Genomic DNA, 18,315 nt, shown 5'->3' with positions numbered 1-18,315 from the left:
CAATGCATTCTTTCTCTTCCTCTGCCCAACGTAAGTAAGCACTTTCTTGAATCTTATGCTCACCATTGACTTGCTTTCCCTTTTTCAAATAAAGTTTTATCACTGCTACGTATATTTTTTTTAAAAAAAAGAATTTTCAGTTTGGATTTATTTTAACTGTATACAAAGGGTATCATGCAATATGCATTCTTCTGAGACTTTTTTTCACTTGAATTCTGCTACTAAAACTGATTGATACTATTGCATGGGACTATTGTTCATTCATTTTGACTGAGGTTTATTATTCCATTATATAGGCACACCACAGTATATTGGTCCAGTCTCCTGTCAGAGAATGTTTGTATTGCCCCCAAGTTTTGCTTTATATGAATAGTGCTGATATGACCGTTCTCATATATATCTGCTGGTGTCTATGAGAAAGAGTTGCCCTGGCCTGACTTCCTAAGAGTGGGATTGATGGATGATGGAACATTTGAATGCTCAGCTTTACGAGATCATGACGAAGTGGCTGTACAATTTCGCCCTCCCATCAGCACTGTACAAAACCTTCTGCAGATCCACACTCCCTCCAACACCCGATATTGTCACACTTCCATACTCTTAACAGCCGAGTGCGTGAGGTTGGTATCGCTTGTGCCCTTGATATGCATTTCCCTGATTATTAATGAGGTTGAATATCCCATCATATGTTTATTGACCATATGTGTTTCTTTAATCCAATTAAGAACTTCCGTTCATCAAGACACTGCAAAGAAAGTGAAAAACAACTTAGAAACCAAGGCAAGTTCTTTGCCACACACATAACTGACTTCGCACAGTGTGAAGAGCATATACAAGAGCACAACTCACCTTCTAGGAAAGTGTGTAAAAGAAATGACAAGGATTTCACAGAAAACCCCCCAGTGCTTACTGTCAGCCATAAAGGTGCACTTGTATTCCCAACAGCGGCTAGTGGTAAAGATTCCTCGACATCAGATAAAAGCTTCTTGAATGTAGATGAAACTTTCTAAGGCCTTGCCCTTAGCTGGTTCAGGGATTAGTCAGAGAAGCCTGCACTCCCTCCTTTGCCCACTGGAGAGTTCACCTGAGTCCAAAGAAGGTGTTCACAGTAACGAAAACTTGCTCTCACAGATGGTTGCCTAGGGACACCCAGAAAACCCCAAAACATAAGGCACAAAACCATCGTCCTTCCCCAAAGAACCAGGTAACATTTTCCCAACCACAGCCCTTCCAGAGTAATCCCAGGGGAAGGGAGGTGACTTCCCATCATTATCCATCCACTGAGAAAAGGGGATTATTTTTCTTGCCCTAAAACTGCTCTGAAACTAATGGAAAAAAAAAAAACAAAAAAACCCTACTTAGAACTAATTTCTTTCAAACATTTCCTGGAGCCAAAGAAATAGTTAAGTGTTTAGGCTTCAAAGAATTTCCCTGCTGAGGTACGGGTTTCTGATGGAGAATACAGAGACGCAGTATAAGCTATCAGCAGATACATGAATTAAGGCACATAAACACTCACTGTCAGTTGATCTTACACATAGTCTGCACTGTAGATAAAGCCAGGAGAGGTCCCATTCTGAAGTAGTGCAGCTGAAGCTGGGGAGGTTGAGAGACTGATGCTGGGAAAACATCTTAGTCACACAAATGGGGGTCATGGCTTTCTTCTCGGGCCTCCTCCAATGGCTTAGGAGATACTGCAAGAGGAAACGTCCGAGCAAGAGGAAGGCAGTGTGAGGCCAGGAGATAAACAGGGGCTAAAATAAGCATCAACTCTCACACTCCCATCCCTGTTTCACTAACTAGCTTTCTAAGATGCTGCTTGCCATTTGCAGTTAATAGCAAATGTCTTGCCATATTTATTCACTTACCTGTCAAGGGCACCGATTCCCTGAGCAGCCATGTGAAATCTGACTAGCAGATTATACCTTCCGTGCTAACCTGTCAGTCTTAGGAGGGCCTCTGCTGAGACTCAGGTGGCCAGAGAAAAGTGACAGGAAGACAGGTAGCTAGTTGCACTGACTTGAAGCAAAACTGTGTAAAAGCCAGGCCCTTGCAATGCAAGCTACCAGAGCAACTGGCTAACAAGATGTCTCTTCCCATCTCCCAGCTGGGCTTGGATAGAATAATCAGGCATGTCTACACTTGGGAGTGTCAAGGTAAGATCGAGCCAGGTGACAAGAAGCAGCCAGAAACTCTGAAGACTCATCCTCCTTGGGTGCATAGGAGACCTCCTCTTTGGAGCTTGCAAGGAGCAGAAGTGGCCTAGCGCTATGATCTCCAGCACGCACTTTTGACAGGGCTGTTAAACGATAGATGATGAGATGCAAGGCTGGGGACTCTGGGTTCCCAGAGGGTCTGGGCAGCTCCACAGCCCGGTCAGCCTCATCTTCCAAGGTGACTCATTCTTCCAAGTCTAGATGGGACAAATTCCTCTACCACATCTTAATCTCAGAAGCCACTGGGAGACGGTACTGGCCCTTTGGAAAATCGTCTTTCTTAACTATTTCCAGGACTTTTTCTAGTCCCTGAAACAACAATTCTCAGACTGTTGACATTTCCTGCAAGATCACAGTGGGCCAGTTTGTCACCTGGTGAAGATCTGGCAGCTCATGCTCAACACATTACTACAATTCTCTCTCTCTCTCTCTCTCTCTCTCTGTCTCTCTCTCCTCTCTCTCTCTTTCTCTCCTCTCCCCCTTACACACACATGCAGTTCTACACAGCTTCTCTATGGTCAGCCAAACAAAAACAAGATTGAGAGCAGAAAAAAAAAACTTTCCCGTCCTACCATTTTCTTGCTTTTGTTGCCTCCTCCCTCATCATCTTCCCATTCCTCTTTGGGGCCTAAAGAGCTCTGGGTGGTTAGTGTTCATTGTTATTAAGCAAAAATTTCTTGTGACAGCTATCATGTCATCTCTGAGTCTTTCAGCACTGACAGAAAGAAGAAGAGAGTTTATAAAATACCCACATTTCCCTTCTTACAGAAAACTGGGACAGCAAAAGGGCTTATAAAATACACACTGCCCCCTCCTTACATAAAACTGACTCTATATATTCAAAGCAAGTAATAATTCCTCCTTTTATTGTTTAATTATGAGCTGACGCAGCTAAGACAAAGGCCCAACAAATCCAGGGCTCAAAAGTGCCAATCATTCTCTGCAGAAAGCTGAGGCTAACTCTCTCCTTTTATTATACTTGTTATGATTTTAGTTTGTTCAGCAATAAATGCAATATTGATGTTTAGCTCCTAGAAAAAAAAAAAAAAGAAAAAAGAAATAGGCAACCAAAACATTGCTAGCTTCAAATATTTGAGAACTTTCCAACTGGGGGCCATAGGTGTTTTCTTACTCTCTTTTTAATTTTATTTCCCCTCCACCCACCACCCAAACATGTCCACAGAGGCATGTCTTCCAGTCAACGACTTATTTGCAATCAATATCTCTTATGTACAGCATGCACACAATCATGTTCCAAATGGAAAAGGAAGGTGATTGAATGCACTCATCAGAGAGCATCTGACTGTGGCCAGAGCTGGGTGAAGAGGTAGCCAGAGACCAGAAGTGGGACAGGCGGGAGAAAGCTGCTCTTGGTGCTGCTAATTAACAGTGTTGGCAATAAGGCCGAGCTCTCCACCTCCATCCATCTTCAAGCCCAAATTATTTTAGGCCTCTCGGTATTGACATACTAGCAGAGGCAGGAGTCATTCTTAAAGAAGTTATGCATCTTCTTCTCCTTGACATTTTCATAAATAAAATGATTTCTCTCTCAAATTTAACTAGCAGTGGGATACCTTTGATACACCTACAACCCTTCATTTCCTTTTTCTAGATGCTTTCTTTTGCTGCTTGGGGCCTAGGAGGGCTTTCTCCCTCACTTGCAGTAGAGCCTGTTTCTCACATGGGCATCTCTTCAAGGCTGTGCTCCCACAACCATTTCACCACATCTCTCTTTGCCTGTCATTACCTGCAGACTTTTCTAGTTTCACATTGGACCGAGCGCTGTGAGAATAGGGGCCTCAGAGTGTTTATCTTTGTATCCCCAACATCCAGAACAATGCCTGGCATGTAGGAGAGTGCAATGTAAATTTGTTGAATGAAGCAATGGGGAAAAATATCAATGATTTAATCTATCAATCAATGAACTGAGCATGCAAGAGATGGTAGCAGAAGAATGTCTCAGAAAGTAGTAAAATCTCCTTCAAACTAATAGAAAATCCTGCCATTTCCCCCATAGTGTCTCCAGAAGTAGCAGCTCCAAAGGGCCATGGGAATATGTAGAGGCTTTGGGGTGTATTTTTGTGAATTCTGTACAGGAGAGCTTCCAGCTGGGTGAGATTGCCGCTTTCTTGGGTATAATGATTTAAAAATATAAATTTTTTTAAACTCTGGGCTAGGTAAATTTGGGGATGTTATGTTGGGAGGGATGTGTTAATTTTTCCCTCTCTGTGCTAATTTGAAGGCAACTTTGTGATGCAAATGACCCAGGTTAGGGCGACTCTGAAAATAAGGACTAACTCGCTGCCTGGCACAAGGCAGGGCTCAGCACGTTTGATGACAGTGTTGTAGATATTACTTAGCTTCTTTCTGGGGTGTGGCTCTTCAATGCACCTGTTCATGAACTCGAGCCTTCTTAGACATGCCTTAAACACGTGTTGTGGTCTTGATCCCAACCACACTTGCAACCTCACCTTTGGTCTGTCATCCTCATCGTCCTGCCTTCCAGCCACACTCCTCTATCGCAGTTCCAGGGATGTCATCTCTGTTAGGCCTTCTGAATGTGACTCTTCTCAGTGTGACCTTCCTTCCCCTGTTACCATCTGGATAACTCCTTCTTATGTTTCAAAATTCAGTGTATGGGGCAAGGCATAGTGGCTCACACCTGTAATTCCAGCACTTTGGGAGGCCAAGATGGGTGAATCACTTGAGGTCAGGAGTTCGAGACCAATATGGCCAACATGTGAAACCCCATCTCTACTAAAAATACAGAAATTAGCCAGAGGTGGGAGCAGGCACTTATAATCCCAGCTACTTGGGAGGCTGAGGCAGGAGAACTGCTTGAACTCAAGAGGCAGAGGTTGCAGTGAGCCGAAATTGTGTCACTGCACTCCAGCCTGCGCCACAGAGTGAGACTCTGTCTCAAAATTAAAATAAAATAAAATAAAATTCAGTGTAGGGTCACATGCGCAGGAACGCACAGTCGCTCCCCATCCCCCCTGCTCACTGGCCAGCACTGACTCTATCAGAACACTCAGCTTGGGACTCCCTTTGTTCATGTATCTTCCATTCTCGTCCACGGACCCAAAAGGCTTATAAAAATAGGATGGTGTCTTCTGTCTCTGCAGCTCTTCACCAAGCACAGTGCCTAGAATGGTCCATAAATGTTTAGTAATGAGTGAAAATATGTGAGTGGATTAACGAAAGAACGCTAACCACTGTTAAAAGTCCACCAGTCTGGAGCAGGCCTTGGGAAAGTCGTACAATCCATGGAATCCTGCCTCCACGCCTGTGCCACATGTAAGAAAGCCCCTGCAGGTGGGTGGGCTATGGAGGAGAAGCTCAACTCGAAGGCAGAACGCGGAGAACCTGCCAGTCACTCTGACCAGAGGGAAGGAGCTGCTGATGGACTCGGGGGCCACCTGAGGCAGGGTTTACTTGCTCACACCTCAGGAACAGTGCCCAGAGCCAGAGCAGACAATCATTTCCTCAGGTCTGCCTTGGCCTGAGAAGAAGCAGGTGAAGGGAACAGAGGCAGAGCCAGGTGGAAAAAGGAGTAAGCTGTGCACATGGGAAGTGGATACAGTGTCAAGCAGGCACAGGATGCCATGTGAAGAGCCCAGCACGAGGGAAAAGGCTTAAGTGGCCCCGATCCAGTGGGTCTGCCATCTGCCCCCAAGGGACGTGGAGTCACTCTGGCAAACATCACTGAATGCTGTGTGGGCAACAGCTCTGAATGGCCAAGATGCTGCCAACGGTGGGGAGACATTTGCTGTCATAGACAAGAGTTCAAAATGAGATAGAAGCGACGTGTCACAGCACTTTCACTCAGTCATGGTATTTTGGAATGTTTTAATTAAGGTTTCTCTGTTACCATTATGACTGTAATCCTGGGGAGTGCCAAACCTGCCCCAGCGGGGGAAGAGAGGAGGAAAACATGTCACAATTAAAATAATTATTAACTTAATCTTATTAACTATAGATTATTAATTATCACTGCTATTATTATGCACCGGGGGCAGACCCCTTTTCTGAGCCGTCTCATCAGCTTGTGTGGAGGTGGGAAGTTAGTGTTGCCTGAGAAATCCCGCTCCCTCTGGTAAGGCAGCTACCCCATCTCCTTCCCAGGGAATTTTTGTCTCCAGGTCTCCTTCAAGAAGTTCTCCTGCACAAAACCTGCCCAGTATTGGGTGTGAGAGAGGCCCTGTGTGAGTATGTTTTGTTGCTCAATTGTGGTTCACATGACCCTAAGCACTTGCCACCCTGCCCTTGACTCCCCAGTGCAGAGCTGGGGCTATCCTCTGCTCTCGGCACATCTCGAGCACACCTCTCAATCCTTGTCACACTGGGCTTCTTCGAGGTCCCCTTGCACACTTAGCCATGAGCCCCTTGAAAAGATTGACTATGTCCTTTGTATTTGTATTTCCTCCAAACTGCCTTTCCACTCCAGCATCTACAGGAATGTGTGTCTAACGTTCCTTTCATAGTAGAGGAGGAGAAGTGGAAGGAGAAAAAGAGGGAAGGCAGAAATGAAGGAGACAGACAGAGAGAAGAGGACAAAAGGGAGGGGGAGACCAGGACAAAGAAGCCTGTCCTGCTGAGGACCATTAGTGACCAAACCATCAACTTCTCCCTTTTCCCAGGTCCCACCCGCCATGGTCCAAGCTAACACTACCCCTCCCCTCCCACACACGCAACCTGCTGCACCGTTCCTTTCTTTAGAGGTGTAAAATGACTAATGGATATCAAAGCAAAGCGATTAGGTGGCCTTTACAATCTTCAGTACCTACCAGGATACCTATAAGCCACACTGGGGTCATAAATGCCTTCCCAGAAAGTACAGACAAAGGAGGAGACCGACCTAAATAAACGAATTTAATTCTAAGTGTCCTCTCTTTTTTGATCATTAGTGAGTCAATTCTGACTGGCCCCGATAGGGGAAATTCATCAGAATCCTGAAGTGACACATCGGCCGGATGAAATCATAGCATGGCAGGCACCGTGGGCACCTAGGGTTTCCCTAACACCCTCAGAACCCTGAGGCTTTGTGGAGGCACTGTGGAACCACTTTGGGTGTGTAGGGAAGCCACTTTAACCAGAAAGTTTTGCTTCGACGTGTTTGTATGTATCACTTCTTTGTTTCCATCGAATTTGTGACAAGGATTCTGCTGTTCAAAATACTAGCAATGTTGAAAGCCCCAATCTAGTCCAACTCCCTCTTTCAGAAGGGCAGAAAGGGGTCCAGCAAGCTCAGGGGCTTTCCCAGAAAGGGCACAGACATGGTGTCTGCAGCTTCCAGCCTGGCTCTCCCACCATATTGAACACACCTCCTTCCCGTCGGCCCTGCACAGGGAGAGTCCAGCTCCAGGGCTCTTGGCAGCCTTGCCCAAGGTGCTCCCCCAAGATGCCATTCCACTGAGCAGGTGGCAGGTTCACAGCTCTCAGCAGATGAGACAGTGCCATGCTAAGCTGCTTCAGAATGAAGGCGGAGCTGCCCAAAAACCCGGAGCCAAACCCTGGGCCCTGAGTACCACTACCCAGTAAGGGACCTCTGAGGCCACAGCCCATGACAGTCCCTGAACGGGGACCTTGGCAGGAGTGACTCGGTGACCCCAGTAGATGGACAGTAGGTGGACCTACGCATGTCTGGGGCCTGGCCAGGCTTTCAAGACAGCTTCCTGTTTCTACTCCATAAGCAGTTTGCATCCCCAAAGAGAGGAGGCTGCCAGGCCTACTGAATGGAGCCTAATTGGAGACATGCACTCCTCATAGACAAAAGCGCTGATATCAGCACACTGATTTTCAGCTCCTGTCCTTCAGACCCATGTTCCTGAGGTCTCTGTGATCCCTGCGGTTCTGCCACCAATGCCCCGGCCAATCATGAGCATTGATCAAACCCTTACTATGTGTCAGGCAATGTGCTGAGCGTCACGTGCCAAATCTCCTGTTATCCTCCTGCAGCTCTCCAAGATGGCTGCCCTTACTCTTCCCATTTTGCAGATAAGAAGCAGAGGGTTAAAGAAGTCTAGTGACTTTCCTAAAGTCATGCAGAGACCCTCGGTGAAAGCAGTGGACACCCAGACCCACTTCTCAGAGTTGGATGGGACAGAGTTTCCCTTTGTGGGCCACAGCCATCTGGGGAGCTGTCCAGAGACACCATGGTGGATCCCACTTACTTGCAAACCATCAGACTATCCACACATTCTAATACTTCACAACCCCTACTCTACCTCCAGATTTGGTTCATGCCCTTGGAAGTAGCTCCCAGAACTCTTGTCACCCCATATGTCCCACTTTTGGGGTCAGAAAATGTAGGTCATGATATTCATATGGTATGGATCAAAGGGCTTGACATTAATTCTTATCTCTAAAAAGATCTCACGGAAAGCTATCTGAAATTCTGTCATGAGCTCTGTTCTTTTTCTTTTTAAATCCTGAACATCAATCTCTCCCTGCTGTATTTTCTTAACATTACCAATACTCCTGAAGAGTAACAAAGTAGAGCCCTGTGCTGTGGCTCATGCTTGTAATTGCAACACTTTGGGAGGCTGAGGCTGTAAGATCGCTTGAGTTCAGGAGGTCAAAACTAGCCTAGGAAACATGGTGAGACCTCATCTCTACTAAAAATCAAAAAAATTAGCGAGGCATGGTGGTGCGTGCCTGAAGTCCTAGCTAGTTGGGAGGCTGAGGTGGGAGGATCGCTTGAGCCCAGAAGGTCATAGTAATTTAATGGCATCTTAGGGTGAATTACTTTACCAGATTTCCTATCCTCATAGAACAAGGGTCCCCAGCCCCGGGGTACCGGTCCGCAGCCTTTTGGGAACCAGGCCACACAACAGGAGGTGAGCGGCAGGGGAGTGAGCATTGCCGCCGAACTCGGCCTCCTGTCAGATCAGCAGAGGCGTTAGAGTCTCGTAGGAGCGCCCGCGCTATGGTGAACTGCGCATGCAAGGGATCTAGGATGTGTGCTTCTTAGGAGAATCTAACTAGTGCCTGAAGATCTGCGATGGAACAGTTCCATCCAGAAACCACCCCTACCCAGGTCCAAGGAAAAATTGCCATCCATGAAACCTGTCCCTGGTGCTAAAAAGGCTGGGGACCACTGTCTTTAAAAAATTGACAAAAGAGGCCAGGCGTGGTGGCTCACACCTGTAATCCCAGCACTTTGGGAGGCCGAGGTGGGTGGATCACAAAGTCAGGAGATTGAGACCATCCTGGCTAACACGGTGAAACTCCATCTCTACTAAAAATACAAAAAATTAACAGGGCGTGGTGGTGGGCACTGTAGTCCCAGTTACTCAGGAGGCTGAGGCAGGAGAATGGCATGAACCCAGAAGGCAGAGCTTGCAGTGAGCCAAGATCGCGCCACTGCACTCCAGCCTGGGTGACAGAGCGAGACTCTGTCTCAAAAACAAAAAAATTGACAAAAGAGCTCAGCACTCAGAGGTCATCACTCATTTGAGGAGGAAAAAAGGGCTGGTAAAGGAGTGGGAGGGAAAAGCAAATACTGATTGCACACCTACTCGGTATCACCAGGTTCATCTCACTTCGTTCTCCCAGCAACCCTGGGAGGAGGAGATTATCATCCTCATTTTGCAGATGAGGAAACTGTGCTTCAGAGAGGATAAGTTACATGCTCAGTGTCACCTAGGCTAACCTAAAAGGAAGAGAGGATGACTAGGCATAGGAGAATGCATAGGAAGAAACACATTTAAGAAGTGTTTCAGCAATTGATTTTGAGTCCTGCAGAGCCCACAGACCTAGTACACAGAATTTGTGCACACACTCCACAGCAGCTCTGTCACGCCCGCTCTTCCTTCACCTAGGTCCTAAATATGACCTTTTCAGTGCTTACGGGAGGGAGGAACATTTCACTGCTTTGCATCAAATAAAATACAACATAGAACTTTAAATCTGGAAATGAATATAAAGATGTGGTCTGATCTTGACATCTGATCTCCTGATTCCCAAACTCATCTGTTCTTTCTTCCTTCTGAATTGTATGTAAAATCTGTTGCTGAAGAATTCTAAAAAATCTTTCTGTTACATGATTTCATCTTCCTAAACGTACATTTGATTTTTTTGCAAAGTATTCCTTGTCTTTCAGGACCTGGGATTCTGAAAGGGAGATTCCTCAGGAATACTGATCCGATATTATCAGCCTCATAGAACCCTGAAACAGAAGAGAATGGGAGTGGAATTAACACTAAGAGAAATTCAATTAAACAAATATTTATTGATCACCTACTGTACACAAGGCACCAGGCCAACTCCAGTGACAATAATTTGCAAATCTCAAGCACTGACCTCCAGTGCAGGCTTGATCTGGTGTGTGTGTGTGTGTGTGTGTGTGTGTCTGTATATACATTCCCAGGAGCACACACATGGACAGGTTATTACAGCCCGCCCCTCCAAGTCCTCAACTTTTCCTATGATGAACTGAAATGGATAAATCCCCATAAACTGCCTCCCTCATGAGCAACCCTAGAAATAAGTCCTATTTACAAATATTTCATCAGCCCACCTACCTCAAGCTTCATGCTCCCCTGATGTCTGTAGGCAATAACATAAATAAAACTCAGAATGATTTCTCTCTCCTGCACATCAATCATCACTTTTCCTGGACAGGTAGGCAAGTGATTGGATGTAAGGCTACCCTGGAGGTGTGAAGGGAAGGTCTACAAATTCTGGACACAAAAACCCATTGCTTTTGGTCTTAGACCCTAGGCAGCCTATCTAGGGAAAGAATAAGCTGTATCCAGGCAGGTGACAAGGGGGACCTTTGGGAAGCTCCTGGCATTATTTCTCACATTTTGCCACCTGGGAGAGAGCTACAAGTCCCTTAAGTCATTGCTGCAGGAAAACGTTTTGACATGAACTCTCATACATCATGACGGAGGTTAGTTACCAAAATGCACACAATTGCCTTAGCCGGTTTCATTTACTACCCTTTAAATTATTTCTGAGCCTTGCAAATCTTGCTGTGACAGACAGAGCAGTGGGGGAAACCACTAAGTGTTCGTTTTTTCATATAATATATTCCAATCCTGTTAGGTCGTGCTGCTGAAGGTAATATTTCTGGCATTCATTTAATGAAATTGACATTGATGAATGGTTAATTATACAAATTACATTCTTATTAAATCCCCTAGAATCAGTGCCTTAACATTTCCTAGCTATGGGCTTCTTACGGTTGATACCTTTTTTTTTTTTTTTGCTCTAAGTGTCTCCTCTGTTGGCTGCTATAAGACTCATTCTGCATATTTTTCTTCCTCTAAAAAACTTTGAAAAGCATTAAAAATCCCCTAGTTAAGGCAATTACTCCAGATAAGTTAATCTTCCTGGGATGTTTAAACCCCAGTCCTTGCATGTGTTTATTCTGACTTTTTTCCCCTCTCTAGATAGTTGCTGCCCTAGAGGGCGTAAGAGGGAGGAGACGACTATTCTACCTCCTGCTGAATAACGGTCTGATGGGCTGGGAGGGGAGAGAGAATCAGCATGTGGCCAAGTCCCTCTGCTGGCTGCTGGCTATATATATGTATATATATATCTCCAGTAGAAGAGTTGATGAGCATTGGGCTAATGGGAGTGGATCAATAAGTGGTCCCTTGGATGCTAAGTACCATTAGCTGGCACGTTTCCAAGAAAGCAGCCTATTTTTTGCCTTTTCACTGAGGCTGGGAGGATGAATCATATTCATTCAGAGATCTTTTTTTTTCTATTGCCCTCACTATTCATGAAGGCAACCAATCTTTACTGGGCATCTGTTATATGGTCAGCACTGACCACGCACCTCCAGGAATTAGAATAGTCTCAAGTAGTTCACACGTGTTTTGAGCAAATCATCTCAGAGAACAATTGCACACTTGGATTGTTTTCTTTAATGAGAAGAAGCAACAGAAGTGTTTCTGGGAGAACCAGGCCCAGGTTTCAAAGCCATGTTAACCTTGCTCCGAGTCTTCAAATGCCACGGAAGGAGAGGCTTCCTGCTTTACACTCAAAAGTTGTGAGATGGGCTGCACACAGGCTCAGATTGGTGGTCTTTTAACTCAAATTCTCTCTCTGGGACCTTTTCCCTTCACATACACTTCACTTTTTGGTCATCCAATTGACTGGGGCAAGTTAGGTTAGCTTAACTAATTTCAGCCCGGGCTATTGGTAGTGGGTTGAGGCAGGTAAAAACATGCAATTTCCAATCATCAGTAAGGCTGAATTTCACCTTATTTTAGTGGGTCATGTGGAAAAACTTCATGATTTATACTGAGTACTATTATGTCAACCAGACTTTAAGTAACACTCATTCCAGAGTTCATTGTTGAGGTGAACTGTCTTCAAAGTCACAATATTATGATTAATAGTAATAACTCTCTAGTCAGAAAGACTTGGATTCAAATCTTAGCTTGCTATTTCCTGGAATAGGTGTGTGACCTTACACACTTAAACTCGTGTCCTCCTTTATAAAATAAAGGTCATAGTAGCTCCTTAAAGGGAACATGTTTTGAAGCTTCGAAACAAACACAAAACACTTAGCAAAGGACATGCACATGCCGCTCAATAAATGGAACCATTTAGATTATGTAGGCAGGTTTCTCAGCTTCAAGGAACATAACGCCCTTCTATCTGTGGCTTAAACTATAAGGTCCAGAAGTAGACGGCCCCAGGGTTGGGCTGCCAGCTGGGTGATGTAGTCATGAAGCCAGGCTCTCCCTGGTGATTCTCCACCATCCATGGCATGTTATGTTTTCATCCTCATGCTCACAGGATGGCAGCCCAAACTCAGACATCACATCCACATTCAGGAAGAAGGGGCAGAGGGCAGCACCAGCAGGTTCTCATGGTGTGCTTTGTCAAAAAGCAAAGCATCTTTCCCAGAAACCACTCAGCAGAGTTCTCTTTACATCTCATTTGTCAGAACTTGGCCAAATGCTCAGCTCTTCAGGAGCAGGTGGGCAGGGGAGCAGGAAGTTGGGAGTGGCTTTTGAGTAGTTACATCATTATAATCAAATTCAACCTCAAACATTCTCGTCCAAGCAAATGAGGCAAAGCCCAGCCATCTTTCCTTTTGCTGATTAAAGGCCATATGGCCACCTCCACTGATATCCTCTCTCTGTGCAGGCTTCACCACTCTCCTGCCAGAAGCCATGGCAATGGGTGAGACTGGGCATGGCAATGGGTGAGACACCCATGGCAATGGGTGAGACAAAGGGTCCTTTTCTCCTCAAGTGTAATTAATTCTCTAAGATCACTCCCTTAGCAGCAGTTCTTATTAAACCTGCGAGGGATCTGACTCCACCATCATTTTTTTTGAGACAGAGTCTTGCTCCATTGCCCAGGCTGGAGTGCACTGGCGCGATCTCAGCGCACTGCAAGCTCCGCCTCCCGGGTTCACCCCATTCTCCTGCCTCAGCCTCCCGAGTAGCTGGGACTACAGGTGCCCGCCACCAAGCCCAGCTACTTTTTTGTATTTTTAGTAGAGACAGGGTTTCACCGTGTTAGCCAGGATGGTCTCAATCTGCTGACCTCGTGATCCACCCACCTCAGCCTCCCAAAGTGCTGGGATTACAGGCTTGAGCCACCGCGCCCGGCCCCTTCTCCGCATCTTATTTCGGCCTGCAACTCCACACACCCATCTGTGCTGTAGTCAGCATGTGCAATCACATATTACTAGTTTTAATTGTATAGCAAGGGAGAAGTTGGGAGATATTAATCAGGTGCTGCAAGCTCAGAGAGTGAGTGTAATAAATAGACTATTAAGTTAACCAAGTTTTCAGCTTCACTAGTGAAAGCTGCCATTTATCTTGTGTGGTTTTCTGCATGCTTCATTACCGCATATAACCATACTGAAAAAATATGCCTTATCCTTTATAATGAGATGATAAGTTCCCTGCAGTGGATGTAACAGGGCCCGATTCTGAAGCTCCATGAAGCTGGAGCCTGGGGATGGGGTATGTCTCTGGGTGCCAGAGCTTGACACTGAGGCTGATGACAAGACAGGGCTTGGTGGTGACAACAGCCATAATCATCTGATTGGGCACATTCCCAGGGCAGCAGGTATCTGAGGGCTCAGGCCACTACCGCTTCCTCTGCCTGGTGGAGATGCAGTAAAAGGGGAAGGTTCACTCCAACCAGTGGGCAAATGTGCGGTTGTTCCTGGAATTAGCTCTGTCCTGCTTTGGTCCAGGGGCTCCCCGGACTCATTCTGGGAGGACTCCCTCAGGCAAGCTGTTGGTGGATCTTTTGTCTTCACGCCCCCCACCCCAGCCCCACTTCAGCACTTAGCACTGCAGCAGCTCAGTGAATGTTTGCAGCCAGACAGAGCTGGGTGCCCCTCCCTGTTCAGCGTGCTTCCACTTACTGTCTCTGGGGCCTCTGACAAGTCATTTAACCTCTGAACCACAGCTCTCTCAACTGTAAAATGGGGTTGATAAGCCTAGCTTTCCAAAGAGGTGGTGAGAATTAGAGGAATAATAGATAGAAAAGCACCCAAACTACGCCAACATCCTTCCTCCAGAATGAAGATTCAGTTATTAGATGGGAACGTGAAATCCTAAAAAAGTTACAGTAGAAAGCATAATCTATGGCTCCATTTATATGAAATGTCCAAAATAGGGAAATCTATAGCCTCTCCTCATTAATCCATTAAACTGAAAGTAAACTAGTGGTTGCCTAAAACCCAGGATGATGGGGAGGGAGAGGCTGAGGCTAAGGGGACAGCTAAAAGTATAGCATTTCTTTGGGGTGACAAAAAAAATGTTCTAAAATGGTCTGTGGTAGTGGTTGTGCATATCTGTGAATGGATTAAAAATCACTGAATTGTATACTTTAAATGGGCCATATGTGAACTATATCTTAACACAGCTGTTTAAAAAAAATTTTTGAGAGGCCAAGGCGGGAGGATCACTTGAGCTCAGGAGTCCAAGATCAGCCCTGGCAACATAGCAAGACCCTGTCTCTACAAAAAAAAAAATTAAAAATTAGCGTGGTGTGGTAGTGCATGCCTGTAGTCCCAGCTACTTGGGAGGCTGAGGGAGGATGACTGCTTGAGCCTGGGAGATAGAGGCTGCAGTTACATATGGTTGAGCCACTGTATACCAGCCCAGATGACAGAGGGAGACTCTGCCGCAAAAGAAAAAAAAAAAAGATCAGCTCTAAATAAAAATGAAAAGTTGCAGTAGTTAAAACAGCACCACATGCTGCCATGGGAAACCCTGGGTCACACCTGGGGCCCAGATGCATCTTTGGCCTAGGGAAGCCAAGACAGTTACCTCAAGTCCAGGCAAGGAGAGTCCAGGACCATGACTGAGTTTCCTGAACTTGAGAACTCAAAGGTCCCTCAGAATACGTATTCACAGACTGCTATGGGAGGTTCTTTAAAGGACTCTCAGCATCTCCCCCCAACTCAGACAAAGCGGAACAATACATCTGCCGGTGCAAGTCTGAGAAACACTGGTCAAACAGTAGCCTCAATGTGGCCATCTGCAGAGCCAGCCCAGTGGCCCCGGGGAACTAGAGAGGCCCCAGGGTAGCCTGAACTGAGATAGGACAGATGGGACAGTCTTCACTCCAGACTATGAAAGCGTCTTCTCAGTCTCTGCCCTCCAAAAGCTTCTCTGCCTCAACCTCACCCTAAGAGTTTCCCTCATGATGGTTCTGTGCTTTCTTTCCTAGCTGATTTCATCTTTGCCCATGATATTTACTAGCACCTTGATGCTGATGACACTCCTGCTTGTAATCTCTAATGAAGTCTCTCTCCAGAGCTCTAGACCTACATGGCCAAACAATGAAACACCTGAATGTACCCAAACCATTCGAAATTCAGTATGTCCCCAACTGGACCTGGCATCCTCTCCCTTTCTCAAACTTCTCCCTCCTACTGGATTTCTTATTCTGGGTGTTAACATCATCATCCATCCAGTTTCTCAAACCAAAAGCATGGAATCATCAACACCTCCCTCTCCTTCTATCTTTCAGTCAACACGTTCATTCAGTTCTGCCTATTAAACAGCTTCCTCTTCTCTGCTTGGATTACTGCTGTGGCCTCCTAAGTGGTCTCCAAGCTTCCAGTCTCTCCTCATTAATCCATTACCCATATAGCTGCTGAAGTCATCATTTCCCTGCTTCAAATGACTTCCCGTTGCCTACAAAATAAAGTTCAAATTCCTATGCTTGACTTACAAAACCTTTCATGAGCTGACCCTGTTAGTTCATCCTTTTTACTCCCTACTTCCACCATGGTTGGTTCCCAGTTATCCAGCAAGCAGGCTCTTTGTTCTTGGGAGTGGCAAAGACAGTAGGCACAATGTGGGGATGCCCCCACATTGCATGCAGGTGATTGACCTTTGGTCTCCACCACCCCCAGATCCCCAGCTAGAGAAAAATTATCTAATACTGCTGCCTGCAGGTTTCAATCCTATCATAGCAAACTTCACTCCCTACTACCCAACTCCATCTCTCAGCCCCATGTGAAAGCAGAGGTAAGCCGATGCTAAATGTTGTTCATTGTAACCTCAGTCCAAAGTTGTGGGCTTTTAAAATATAAAATTGAGCCATAATTAATAACATGCCTGGTGTATAATCACAGAGGAAAGCAAGAAAGACCCAGCCCATTAGGTCAAACATGCTGAGTGCTGTGGAATGTAGAAAACCATTTCTAAAGATATAAATAGTAGCTGGAAATATAGAAGGTCAGATCATTGCCTCTGTTGGACTTGATTGTATGAGACTAGCGTGTAAATGCTCCAATGCCAGGATGGTATGTTTAAGAGATAAATGAAACCAGCAGGAAGGGGTGGTGCTGACATCATTCTCCCCAGCATCTAAGAGGCCCTAAGAGTGGGGCCTGGCAAGCAGCAAGCTCCAAGGTGAAGGCCTTCCATGAACCCTGAACCGGGATGTGGCCCAGTAGAGAGAGTCAAGAGCCCCTTCCTCCTCTTGACGTGAGGCAGATCCCATCAGGTGCTTATTGGTTAACACGAGGTGCACTATGTCAGCTGGCTCCCCACTTTTCAGGTAAAAATAAAACTCACTACGCCATCTCCTCCAGCCATCCAAATGGCACAGACACCAGTAATGTGTTTTTATGGCTGACCTAGGCTGAGGGACTGGTGGGAGTGTGCAGGGTAAGCACATCGGATTCTTAGAATCCATTGACTGTGACCAGCAATTAAGTAGAATTTAAAATTCTTAGCCCCTAAGAAAAGATGACAACTCAAAACCCCTGCCATCCTTCTCCACTAACTCCTCCAAATGTCCTTGTCATGAAATTTGGAAAAGAAAGGAAAAGAATCTCCTTTTGTAGGTCCCCAAGCAGTGCAAGGGCTGTTGGTGAATGTCAGTACTGGGGAGGATTTCTTGCTTGGAATTAGGAAGGGAGATGGTCACTGGGCCACAGTGTCAGGATTCTAAGAGTAGCTGGGCAGGCTGTTGTTGGATGCTCTATCTGACTGGGGACTGAGCAACAGTATTCTTCATCCTGTTGATCATCTTTATCGGCTCAAGCCCTTTGTTTATGCTACCTCTTTGTCTGGATGTCTTAGTATGAAATCAGGACTTATGAGAACAAGGTCTGGCACATAGCAGGTGTTCAGTAAGTGCTTGCAAAAGCTATGAAAACTTGGATGGAGATCACCTAGTATGCCTTCAAAATCCCATCTCCTTGTGACATAAATTGGAGATGAATCTCACAGAGAGGCAGAAGATATAGTCTTTGAAGTCTTTTCCAAGCAACAGAATTCCCAAAACATTCATGAGAAAAGAAGAATCGCCCTTGCCTTCTTTCTGTAACATTCCAGCAGAGCCAAATGGTTTCCAGTGGAGATTCTAAGAGCATTGAAGATGAGAGCTTGAACGGGTCCTGGTCGTCCTCCGGCTCTCATGCAAATGTCCTGTGAGGACACCACGACCCACAGGCAGTTAAGAGGTTACCCACATTACACAGCTAGCAGCAGAGCTATGACCAGAAGTAGCTTCATTTTCAGAGAAGTCTTCACATAGATGGGCCTTCCTGGCCTGTACTGAGCTCCATTCAGAGGGAGAACCCTCCATCCTTCCAGTAGTTTAACTCATGGAAAAAACCCAAATGTGGAGGGAGGAAAATCTGTCC

General features: G+C 45.8%; 1 protein-coding gene and 1 long non-coding RNA gene across 4 annotated transcripts in view; one reads left to right on the top strand and one right to left on the bottom strand.

Annotated features, from left to right (window-relative positions):
- Window positions 1-18,315, top strand: part of KIRREL3 (kirre like nephrin family adhesion molecule 3) — a 574,170-nt gene that overhangs the window by 308,275 nt on the left and 247,580 nt on the right. The gene's annotated exons all lie outside the window — the stretch shown is intronic.
- LOC117080849 overlaps window positions 134-18,315 on the bottom strand; it is an 85,192-nt gene continuing 67,010 nt past the window's right edge. Inside the window, exons 1-4 of one of the 2 annotated variants that reach the window (XR_004435985.1) lie at window positions 2,789-2,877; window positions 1,536-1,694; window positions 850-1,084; window positions 134-745 (exon numbers count right to left, since the gene is read on the bottom strand). This is a non-coding gene — a long non-coding RNA (uncharacterized LOC117080849). Of the gene's footprint in view, window positions 746-849; window positions 1,085-1,535; window positions 1,695-2,788; window positions 2,878-18,315 lie in introns of those variants that run through there. The other variant, XR_004435986.1, reaches the window with a different exon arrangement.

Source organism: Trachypithecus francoisi, unplaced genomic scaffold (assembly GCF_009764315.1).
Source record: "Trachypithecus francoisi isolate TF-2019V2 unplaced genomic scaffold, Tfra_2.0 Lachesis_group8, whole genome shotgun sequence".
NCBI classification, from domain to species: Eukaryota; Metazoa; Chordata; class Mammalia; order Primates; family Cercopithecidae; genus Trachypithecus; species Trachypithecus francoisi.
Note: the sequence above shows the minus strand (reverse complement) of the source record. Positions and strands in the feature narration are given on the sequence as shown.